Below are 10,547 nucleotides of genomic sequence, written 5' to 3'. Positions count from 1 at the left end.
CTGGAATCGAACCCAGGGCTCCTGCGAGCCAGCCCTTCACCTAGCCCACTGAGCCACCCAGCCGGAAAGTTAATTATTATTCATAATTATGTTAAAAACTTTGTTTTAAAATTTTGGCATTTACTAAGATTTTTAAGGCTATTTTGGAGTTTAGCTAATATTTCAGCTACATGCTAGCTGTTTTAGCTATTTCAGGCTTTTTAGTTTTTTAGGCTGTTTTGGGGTTAGGCTAATTTTTACAAGCTAGTTGTTTTGGCTAATTTAGGCTTTTTTTCATTTTTTTTTAGTCCATTTTGAAGTTTTGTTATTTTTTCCAGCCACATGCTAGCTGTTTTGGCTAACAGTTTTTTTTCCTTTTAGTTTTTTAGGCTAATTTGGCATTTAGCTAATATTTTAGCTGCCTATCAGCTTCAGCGTTTCTAGCCATCAATTTCAGTATCTTCAGCTATCAGCACCATCTTTAGTGGCCAAATTCAGCTTACAGCATTCACACTAGCATTATCCCAGGTAATGCATATTCATCCATCCATCTTCTTGGCCGCTTCTTCCCTTTTGGGGTCGCGGGGTGCCGGAGCCTATCCCGGCTACTGATGGGCGGAAGCGGGGTACACCCTGGACAGGTCGGCAGTCTGTCGCAGGGCCTCAATCACACACACATGCAGTCTCACATCCACACCTAGGGGCAATTTAGAGTCACCAATTAACCTACGAAGAATGTTTTTGGACGGTGGGAGGAAGCCGGAGTCCCCGGTGAAAACCCACGGATGCACGGGGAGAACATGCAAACTCCACACAGGAGTCGAACCGGGACCTTCTCGCTGTGAGGCAAGAGCGCTAACCACTGCGCCACCGTGCAGCCCAGGTAATGCATATCTAGTTCATAATGAATATGAATATTTTTGTTCTATGGACTCACTGAGTGGTCTACGACTCACATTTGCTGCTTGCCCCTCACAGATTTGCCCATTTTTCGCCAGTAGACAGCCAGTATTCACCTTAAGAGCAGTTACGATTAAGGCCTAATGTCATCATAACTATTGGGTTTAAGATGCAGCTGACTAAGATGACTTAAAGGTCTGATTCGTGTGCTACAAGTCTGGTATTTAATTCTGAATGGAAGAACAAAAAGCAAAGTTTAAAAAAAATATGTTGCACAAGGAAATAGTTTCTGATCAGATCCAGACACATGTTGACCAAACACTCTCCGAGCACGCAAAGTGAGATGTGTTCATAAATTTGGTTCTAAATGATGCAGCTGCAAAACTGTCTGGAGACATTTAAGCATCTCCATGGCCGAAGAGTGTGTCCAGATCTAGACCAACTTTTTCATGCAGTTTCCTTTTCTTTCCCCTTATTTCCTGTCACTCTCCAAAGCAGATAGAAGGCCCTGAAGTAACCATGAAAAGTAAAAGCCTCCCAAATACTGATCAAAACACGAACAGATTGGAAACGGTCATCAAGAGTCCAAAGTAAATTCAGTAGGAAAACAGATGGGAAAGTTGTCAGGAGACTGTGAGAGTTTATTAGGATTTATTTCTCCTTATTTGTGGGTTTGCTTTCTGATGTATAGCAACTCGATTTCAGTAACTTCTCTGCAGCTCGCACACACACAGACGCCAGCAGGCACATAAAACTGCATGCACACCCTGTCCTCTGGGAAGGGAGGGAAGAAACGAGTGACTGACAGAATTAAGGGCCTTTGATTCAGTTTTAAAGTTCAGGAAGACTTTCCATCCATCCCTCCTATTTCCTCGGACTCCACCAGCAGATCCCACCATAAAGCAGTTATAGTGGCTTGAAAGTTAATGCTAGACAACCCCACCACCACCCCCACACACACCACACCGCCCTTACTCCTAAAACATTGGGGATGATTTAAACATCCGCACATCTTTAGTCACCATGACCCAAGAAGGAGAGCTGTTAACCCCAACAAGAAAGGTCAAACACATTGTAAACAAGTGTCTCAAACTGAAAAATACTGTGACTCGCCAGCTGACAGAATAAATATTTACACCTCAGTGTTTTAAAAACAAGTGACTGGTGGAAGCGACTGAACAGAAGTTTCTGCTAAAGCTTTTGGGGCTGAAATTCTCTGGCAATTTATTCAGCTATTCAAGACACTCTAATGTTATAAAGGACAGAACATATGATCTTGTTTTATGGAAGTGATGCCAGATAGAGATGCATTTGTTCTCCATTTTTACATAAACTCAGGAGGATCCAGATCTGAGCCCTGAGGTACACCAACAGATGTTTTTTTTGGCCAAAGAAATCTACCCTTAAAGTGAAATTTTGGGATACACAGAAGACGTTCTGGTATTTGTACAGAGTATTTGTCTTATAAATGCTCTATCTTTTAAGATTTTACTTAATGTCCAAATGTTTGCAATTTAAAAGGAAATGTAGGAACTGATCTAAATTTTAATAAAAACAAACAGGTTAGCACATTATGAAACATGAATAAGAGTAAAATATGACATTAGTTCACAGGTTCCTTACTGTTTATCAATGATTGCACAAGTTAATGAACAACATATTAACTGACAAAGGATTAAAAATTAGCTAAAATGTTGAATAACTCATTTCTTACATTCCTATTAAACTAAGGTCTTGTTGGAGCTATTTTTAAATGACTTTTCTGCTATAAAAATGCAACAAATGGAATCAGTGAGAGAGGCAGGCAAATTTCCAATCACAATTTCAATTTCACATCAAAGCAAAGATGCCCAGATTTCCCTCTCACTGGTCATTCAAGTGTCATAGTCCCTCCACTGTGTCGTGGGTCTTCCTCTGGGCCTCTGCCTGATACACCTCCCCTGTGAGCCGTCCAGGAGGCATCCCACCATCAACTGGCTCCTCTTGATGTGGAGAAGCAGGGGCTCTACTTTGAGCTCTCTCTATGAACCACAACCTTAATGTGGTGTCATCCGGGGCTTTTGCCCCCGGTAGGGTCTCTCATGGCAGACTGGTCCTATCATGAGCCAGACTAAGAATAGTTCAGAACCTCCTTTACAGGCAATAAATTGCTAAATTTGTCGCCCGGATTGGAGTCAGCAGGGTCCCACTCTGTAGTCAGGTCTGGGGTTGGGGCCTAGTCCAGACCCTCACTGCATCCAGTCCGGCTCTGGTGTGGACGCCGGAGCGGTCTAGCTACCGCATATGACTATCATTGGCTAGGGATGACTGCAGTGCTGCTACAGTCACAGGCTCTGCTGCAGACCTCACGAGACTCTGAACTCTCGTAGGTTCACGCAATGACCCGCCATTTATAAAGAAGGTACTGGTAAACAAACCCTCATTCTGACATAATTTTGAATTAAATTCACGTCACTTCTTTTTCTGCATGACTCGTCTTCACATGATAAGAACGGAACTTGTATTAATATTTTTGTCTTGTATAGGCTTAAATGTACATATTTGACTGTGTTACACATGTGTAACAAACAAGGGAGATCAGGGTTGGTTGTCACAATGATGTAATGTTTACAACAAGGTGAAACTAGTGTGTACAGCAAAAAATAGGTTTTCTTTTGAAAAATGTTCCAGATGTATTTTATATGCGCTCATATGTTTTCCAGTTTCATTTGTTAATTGGCCCAATTTCATAAAAAAAGTGCTCCGGCCCGGCTTCAACGTCTGGTAAAAATTGAAAGCCAATACAACAGATACGGAATGCCAGAGAGGCCGGACCTCTCATGCCTCTCACACTTTTCAAATTACATAAAGACTCCGGCTTCTGCACTGAAACCTGAGTCTCGACGTGTGCAGTATAAGCTGGTGGCCGGGACTTCTTCCAGTCAGGTCCACCTTGAAGAAACAACATGGGATCCCTCTCCTTTGGGCCGGTGCAATGCGGCCCAAAGCCTGGTCATGGACATTGGCTTTTCAGTATGGAACATCATGTGCAGATATATGTCATAGGTCAAATTTTGAACTTTGACTTTAAAAAAACCTGCGGATTCTAGTCCAACAAACCAATTTTTCAAGAGTGCAAATACATTTCACAAAGGGTTGGTTGTTATAAACCATTTGCATGTTTGCAGAAACATCACTGTTTGTTTAATTTCATGTTTCATTGGTACTCAGTATTGTTCTTGTGGCTTTTATGAAGTTGTGTTCAAATGAAAAACATACAAAGACACCACCTACACTGGGATGAGGGTTCTTGTCTATAAACATGGCTTTCCTCTCCATTCTTTAGTCCCACACTGGAGAGAAAAAAAAAAAAAAAACGTGGGTCAAAACTGAGGCTGAGTGACCCACCTACAAGCCCCTCCCTACCAGACTGTCTCTCCTGAGAGAGACTAGTGACCAAAAATTGGACTGAGGTGAACTGGGTCTAGCACCACAGTGACCCATTCGTCTGCCCCCGCTCAAAGCGTCCATGTCAGGGGGATGTTGATTTGTCAGCCAGAGCTGACCCTGCACAGGTAGATGTTTTTGTGTCCTCAGGCATGCATTCCATTAACGGTGTTATGGGAAACATAAGAGTCGGACCGTGAAAGCTCTCATTATATTTGCTCTGTGACAACTTAGAGGTTTTCTGTGAAAAGGCACACGTAGTAGACATCCAGGAAAAAAGAGGGCGCGATGTGTTTTGAAGAACAGGTGAAACATGAATCATTTCAAATGTGGTACTCATAAAATAGTTCCTTCATTTTCAGTCAATTTGTTTGAGAATTAGTCGATATCAGAACAAATTTGAACTCTGAATACAAAATTCTTCTACAAATCTTTTTTTTTTTTTTTAGGAAAATATATTCATAAAATGTGTACAGACTGATGATTGGGATCTAGCTCTGCAAAATCTTTATTAATGGAAAGAAAAATGTTTTAAACTGTATCAAATTAAAATGAAAAAAAACAGTTTACTAAATTTATTTTAAAAATATGGTAAGTAAAAATTACTTTGATGCATAATTTCCCATTCAAATATAAAGAAAGGGAAGGATGAGCCTAATTCAGAAAATAAAAGTAGTTCATAATTGTTTAATAAAAGCTTAAACTTTTTCTATCTCATAATAAGGAACACACTTTTAAAAAGTAGAAGCAAAAAGAGAAAGGTCATGAAAACAAGTGTTTTAATGAGTGTAAAGACAATTCTCTTTTTCTTGGTTATACGTCTCACTTGAATAGCAATGACCTTATTAAAATCCTGTTAAAGCTATGAAATACGTTTGATTAGGGGCGGAGCTAGAACATTTATTACAGGGGGAGGAGCAAGACTTTTGAATGGTGGCAAATGAGAACAACAATTACAAATACAAAGGATCAAACATACAAACAGTTGTATTTATCTAATGCTTAAAGAAGCTTGTATTGATTATTTTTGAATCTTTGTCAATAGCTGTACAGATTTGAACTAAGATACTGACCTTGTTGCTGCTGCCCCCCCACCTCCCCCCGCCACGCTCCGCTCCTGCACTTAATAGTGGAAGGAGAGGTATAAAATGTTCTGTTTGTTTTTTGTTTGTGGTTTAATCAAATACTAAACATTCTATGTAGAGATTTACTCCAAAACAAGGATAAACATATAAATCAGAATGTCTTTAACTCTATTTTTATTCATACTTGGGTGTTTAAGATGCAGGTATTTTTTTTCCTGATTACGCTAAACTGCTTCAAATGTTTACATTTCAAAGGTAGAACATTAGTCCTATTGTAGCGTGGGTAACAAGGAAATAAATAAAAAGGAGTCTGGGCATTTAAAGTTTTTTTTTTTTTTTTTTCAGGAAGTAGCTGCTGAGCTGCAAGGCTGACTTTTGTCCAAGTGTGCATGAAGATGCAACGCCGCAGTTAAGCAACGTATTACCTGGTTGCATGATTGAAGATAATAAAGCTGAAGAATGCTGCGAGAGGTGAGAGTGCAGGAATCAAAAGAGATGGATGAGCTGTTTTTGCTCGTCCACTTTGTCCACAGGACTTGAGCCAGATTCAGGAAAAGGTACGGCTGCTGGAGCCTGATAAGTGTGTGAAGGAAGTGGAGAGAGCGCTGGGGCAGGAATCACCCTGCAGGCAGGAAAAGGACTGTGGAGGTGATGGCTGGTGGAGGTGGAGGGGTCTCGGCTCCTGTCTGATAGCCTGTTCAACAAACGCAGACAAAAACACGCTCGGCTCTGCAGGGCATAGGTTCTTGTTCCCATCGGCTATTGTAGGGAAAGAGCACAGCAAGAGAGGAGTCGGAGCCAAAAGCAAAAAAAATCTACACACATGTAGGTGGAATCTTGCTAAAAATCTTTAATCACATGCAGCGGGGCAGCTGGGATTGCAAACGAGCAGCCAAATGCAGAGACAAAAACCACCTTTTACTTCAAAGATTGTTTTGGAAAGAACCAGGAAGCTCCAAGAACATTATTTACTGTCTCCAGCCTAATGTTTGATTCAAAAACTTTTTTTTTACTCAGTTCCTGGAGACTGAATTCATGGCAACACTCACATTTCTGCATGTGCTGCTTTCCACTCTCCGAAGAGCAAAGGATTATGGGCATTCAACCTAAGCAGACGGGCTTGCGTGTTCTCATCCAAACAGCTAAAGGAGCTTTGACCTCAGCGATGGAGCTACAGCTGGTTTAAATGTCAGCCTGACTCAAACAAAGAGTAGAAATGTGGATCTGAGACCACCAACGTAACAGAATTGATGGCGTTCACGTGTTTTCTGGTTTCTTTCAATACCTGTCAGATCAAGAATCAAAGTCAGAAAAAGCACAAATCTGCATTGCATGTTCTTAAACACACTTGCGTTGTAATATAAAAAACATATTGGAACTTTTTGAAAATAGCATCCAGTTGTGGTCATTTTGTGATTTTTCTAACAGCACACACTGTTAAAAAAGTCATGTCACTCAACAAGAGTCTTTTGTTTTTAGTCACTTGAGAAAACCTGATTAAAAAAAAAAAATAATAATAATAATAATAATAATTGGACTACACACATTGATTCCACTCCTTGCAGCGTCCATCCAACACTCAACAGCACTGGAACACGTCCACACTCATTTCAGCCAACACCAATATTTGGAGCAAAAAAAAAGGACATATCCCTTAATAATTTGTTGAATACAGATTTTTTTTGTCCTGCAGGCAAAAGTAGTAAAAGCTGTCTTAATAATGTGTCATAGCCTGCCTCTGCACTCTGTTTCACTTTAATGGATTTACAGCATCCATAAAAACAGCAGAAAAGCAGCAGTAGCAGCTTAAAGAGGAAAATAAGTTACTTTTATACTAATCTCCCACAGACAGATCTTTGGTACAAAACTATAAAATGTGTTTTTAATGTAGTCCTATTTTTTTTCCTTCAATCTCATTTTTTTGAAGCTCTTACTGATTAAAACTGATTTGGATAAACTTGTTTTTTAAATACTCAAAAACGTAATTAAAGACTTTTTAACCATTTAATACCTGAGGCATCGCAAGTGACGCTTAAACACAAAATCTATGACATACTGTAAATTTTTTAACCGATATCGCGATAACGACTGAAAAGTTACAATAAATAAAAGAACATAAACACTGGGGTTCATGTGTTAAAGGGTTAAATAGTCATAGTTTCCATGTTCTGTGAGGTTTTGAATAGCTCAATTAGGCCATTCATTTTTTTGCATTACACAAGATGCATCACAATTCCAGAAAAAAGCTACAGAACAAATAATGATTTGTAGCATTACAACTATTGATAAGTTGGGAACGCTCTTAATAAACTAGTAAATAAGTGAAATAAAACATAAAGAAAGCCCATGATGGAAGTAGGTCATCAAAACGGCACAATAAAAGCTTAAAAATATGAAAATGTGTCCTGGAGAGTCAATATATAAGACCCCTGATGCTGAGCTCAGTGTAACAGAGGGATCAACTCAAGTCCCAATTTTGAATAAATATTCTGCACTTTCATTCGCAGGTCTTCAGATGTAAAGCAGATGTTTTAAAAGCGCCTCACACTTGATCCCGTTTCCACATGGAGACCACATATGGACGTGAAAACTCAGAAGAATGTGAAAAATGTGAAGCTATCACCTTGTAAAATTTACGCCGTGATCTGTCTCGGCAGGGAATATAATGTGCGAAGCAAAAAAAATGTTCTGCAGTCCCCTCTGGATGCCTAATGGCCACTCACAGTCTTGTTTGTCACATCGCTCTTCCTCCCCAAGTGCAACTGGCTATTGTTACGAGCAGCGTGCCACGTGTTGTTATTTCCCGTTCTTAAAGGGCCTTGCCAGGTTTTCCCATCTTCCCTGTGCGGTCGTGACCTCAGACCTTCAGCGCTTTACTTTTAGGACAAAGAGTAAACAGTCCAAGGCAGCAAATATGGGGAAAGCCCCCAGGGCCTGAATTTAACAAGCTACAGAATTAAGCCGCTAATGACCTTAACTGTGTTTATGTTGACATGCATTACATAATATCCTGAAGTTGCCACCAAAACATATGATATGTTCTATTTCGTTTGACACAACCTCTAAATTGTCTTATCTCTGTTATCTGAAAGGTCCAATGAGATCTTCTTGTGAGTTTGATCGGGTAAAATACTGTAAGTATTTGCAATTTTTTTAGGATCTAACATTTTTGTTTTAAAATGTAGCAGTGTGATCATGTGTACTTGAATTTCAGGACTACTTTCTGTGTGTTTAGCAGCTTCAGTATAATTTATTTATTGCACCTATTGCTGAGGAGTATAATTATTGCACTCCTGTTTTGAATGGAAGTGTGAAAATATGTTAGATTAAAGGGGATTTGTAATTATTTGTGATTTTTTTTTTTTTTTATGGAAAATGACGGTTTATGGTGAAAATAGAAGCTAAAAACTGAGTCTGAAAAAATCCAGTTATAAATCTTCTCCTACAGCAGGGGTCTCAAACTCAATTCAGCATGGGGCCGCTGGAGGCAGAGTCTAAGTGAGGCTGGGCCGCATCAGGATTTCCACAAGAAAAGCGCTGATAAAACATTCCAATGTTCTCAGATATCTTTATTTTTAACACACAATAATGAATAAATAACGAACGACGTGTATAGATCTTTGTGTGTGTTGATTTATATACAGACGTGGACAAAATTGTTGGTACACCTCAGTTAAATGAGGACAAACCCACAATTCTCACTGAAATCACTCAAAACTTCCAAAAGTAACAATAAATAAAACACCTGTGATGTCAATTAAAGGACACACCTGAGTTAATCATGTCACTCTGGTCAAATAGTTTTCAATCTTTTATTGAGGTATACAATCATTTTTGTCCAGGCCTGTTTCATTAGTTTGTTTTTTTAAATAAGTATGTTGATCAACAATTCAAAAGTGATGGCTGATTTTGATTGTTTAATTTTCAAAAATGTTTTATTTATTGTTACTTTTGTAAGTTTTAAGTGATTTCAGTGAGCATTGTGGGTTTGTCCTTCTTTAACTGAGGGGTACCAACACTTTGGTCCACCACTGTATATATAAAAAAGGGTATGTCTGTTTCTGAAATAGTTTATATTGAAGATTAAACTTAAGATATATTGCTACGGGGTAGGATTGAAAAAGTTTTTTAAACTTCTTCCTACTCTATTTCGAACTACATAATAGAGGTGTAATGTTTTTATTTATATTTTATATAGAATTTTCTGTTGTTGTTTTCTTGTTTTTTTTACCAAGTACTATGAATGTGTTGTTCAAAATAAAAAGGACTAACTAACTAACTAATAAAATAAATAAATAAATTAAAAGATTAATAAAAAAACAAATAAATTAGTAATAAATAAATAAAATAATAATAATGACCATACACCAGATACATTTTATTGAAGAAACCACATATTGACTGACTAAGTAGAGAAAACTCTTTATTTTTATTCAGTTTCAAATGTCTGTATTAACAGATCCTCCTTCAGAGTGAGAGAGGAGCCCCCATACCGAGAAAATCTTTAAAGGATTTAATTTTTTGTGGATTTCTGTAGAATTCCTCACAGTAAATAAATCTGATCTATGTGTCTTCCATTCATTGGAGGTGTGGGGTGCTCGCGTGCGCGCCGGCTGCATCAGTGCGCATTCGGGGAGTGGGGGGGGGCTGCTTTCCATGGGGGTTCTATGCAAACGAGTGTAGCAGAATATCGGACTTCTACTCGCGTTTACATGGACTGGAATGCGCGCCAACACAGCCGGTGTGTGAACCTTAAAATTCATAGACGCGCCCACGCAGGTGCAAGCCAAGCTCAGGATCACGTTTGACAGGCGGGTGCAGCGGATCGCCACGTGGGGCGGGCTACAGGTTTGGGGCTCGGAGCTTGTGGAGTTCTGGTTAGGAACAGTCAGCACGTCAAAAAAACGTATTCCTCGACATCATATCTGTCTCTCATTCATTCTTAGAGAGACATCCACAGACAGAGCTGGTAGCTCCTCCTACACGCAGCGCAGAGACAGAAACACATTTTTTTGACGAGCTTTAAGCAGCAAATCCCCCGCGCGGGGCACGCGAATTTATCACGGGAGTCGCGTTCTGTGCTTCATGGCTCCTCCTCCGCCCAGCTGATTGGAGGAATGAATGAATGATAGACAGAGGCACTGGACAGACTGCCGA

The 10,547-nt window shown here is 39.5% G+C and overlaps 1 long non-coding RNA gene across 1 annotated transcript in view; it reads left to right on the top strand.

Annotated features, from left to right (window-relative positions):
- LOC118598674 overlaps positions 1–7,033 on the top strand; it is a 32,983-nt gene extending 25,950 nt beyond the window's left edge. The window contains exon 2 of the long non-coding RNA XR_004947765.1: positions 5,736–7,033. This is a non-coding gene — a long non-coding RNA (uncharacterized LOC118598674). The remainder of the gene's footprint in view (positions 1–5,735) is intronic.
- The last annotated feature ends 3,514 nt before the right edge of the window (positions 7,034–10,547 follow it).

This window comes from Oryzias melastigma, linkage group LG4 (assembly GCF_002922805.2).
Source record: "Oryzias melastigma strain HK-1 linkage group LG4, ASM292280v2, whole genome shotgun sequence".
In the NCBI taxonomy this organism is placed as follows: domain Eukaryota; kingdom Metazoa; phylum Chordata; class Actinopteri; order Beloniformes; family Adrianichthyidae; genus Oryzias; species Oryzias melastigma.
Note: the sequence above shows the minus strand (reverse complement) of the source record. Positions and strands in the feature narration are given on the sequence as shown.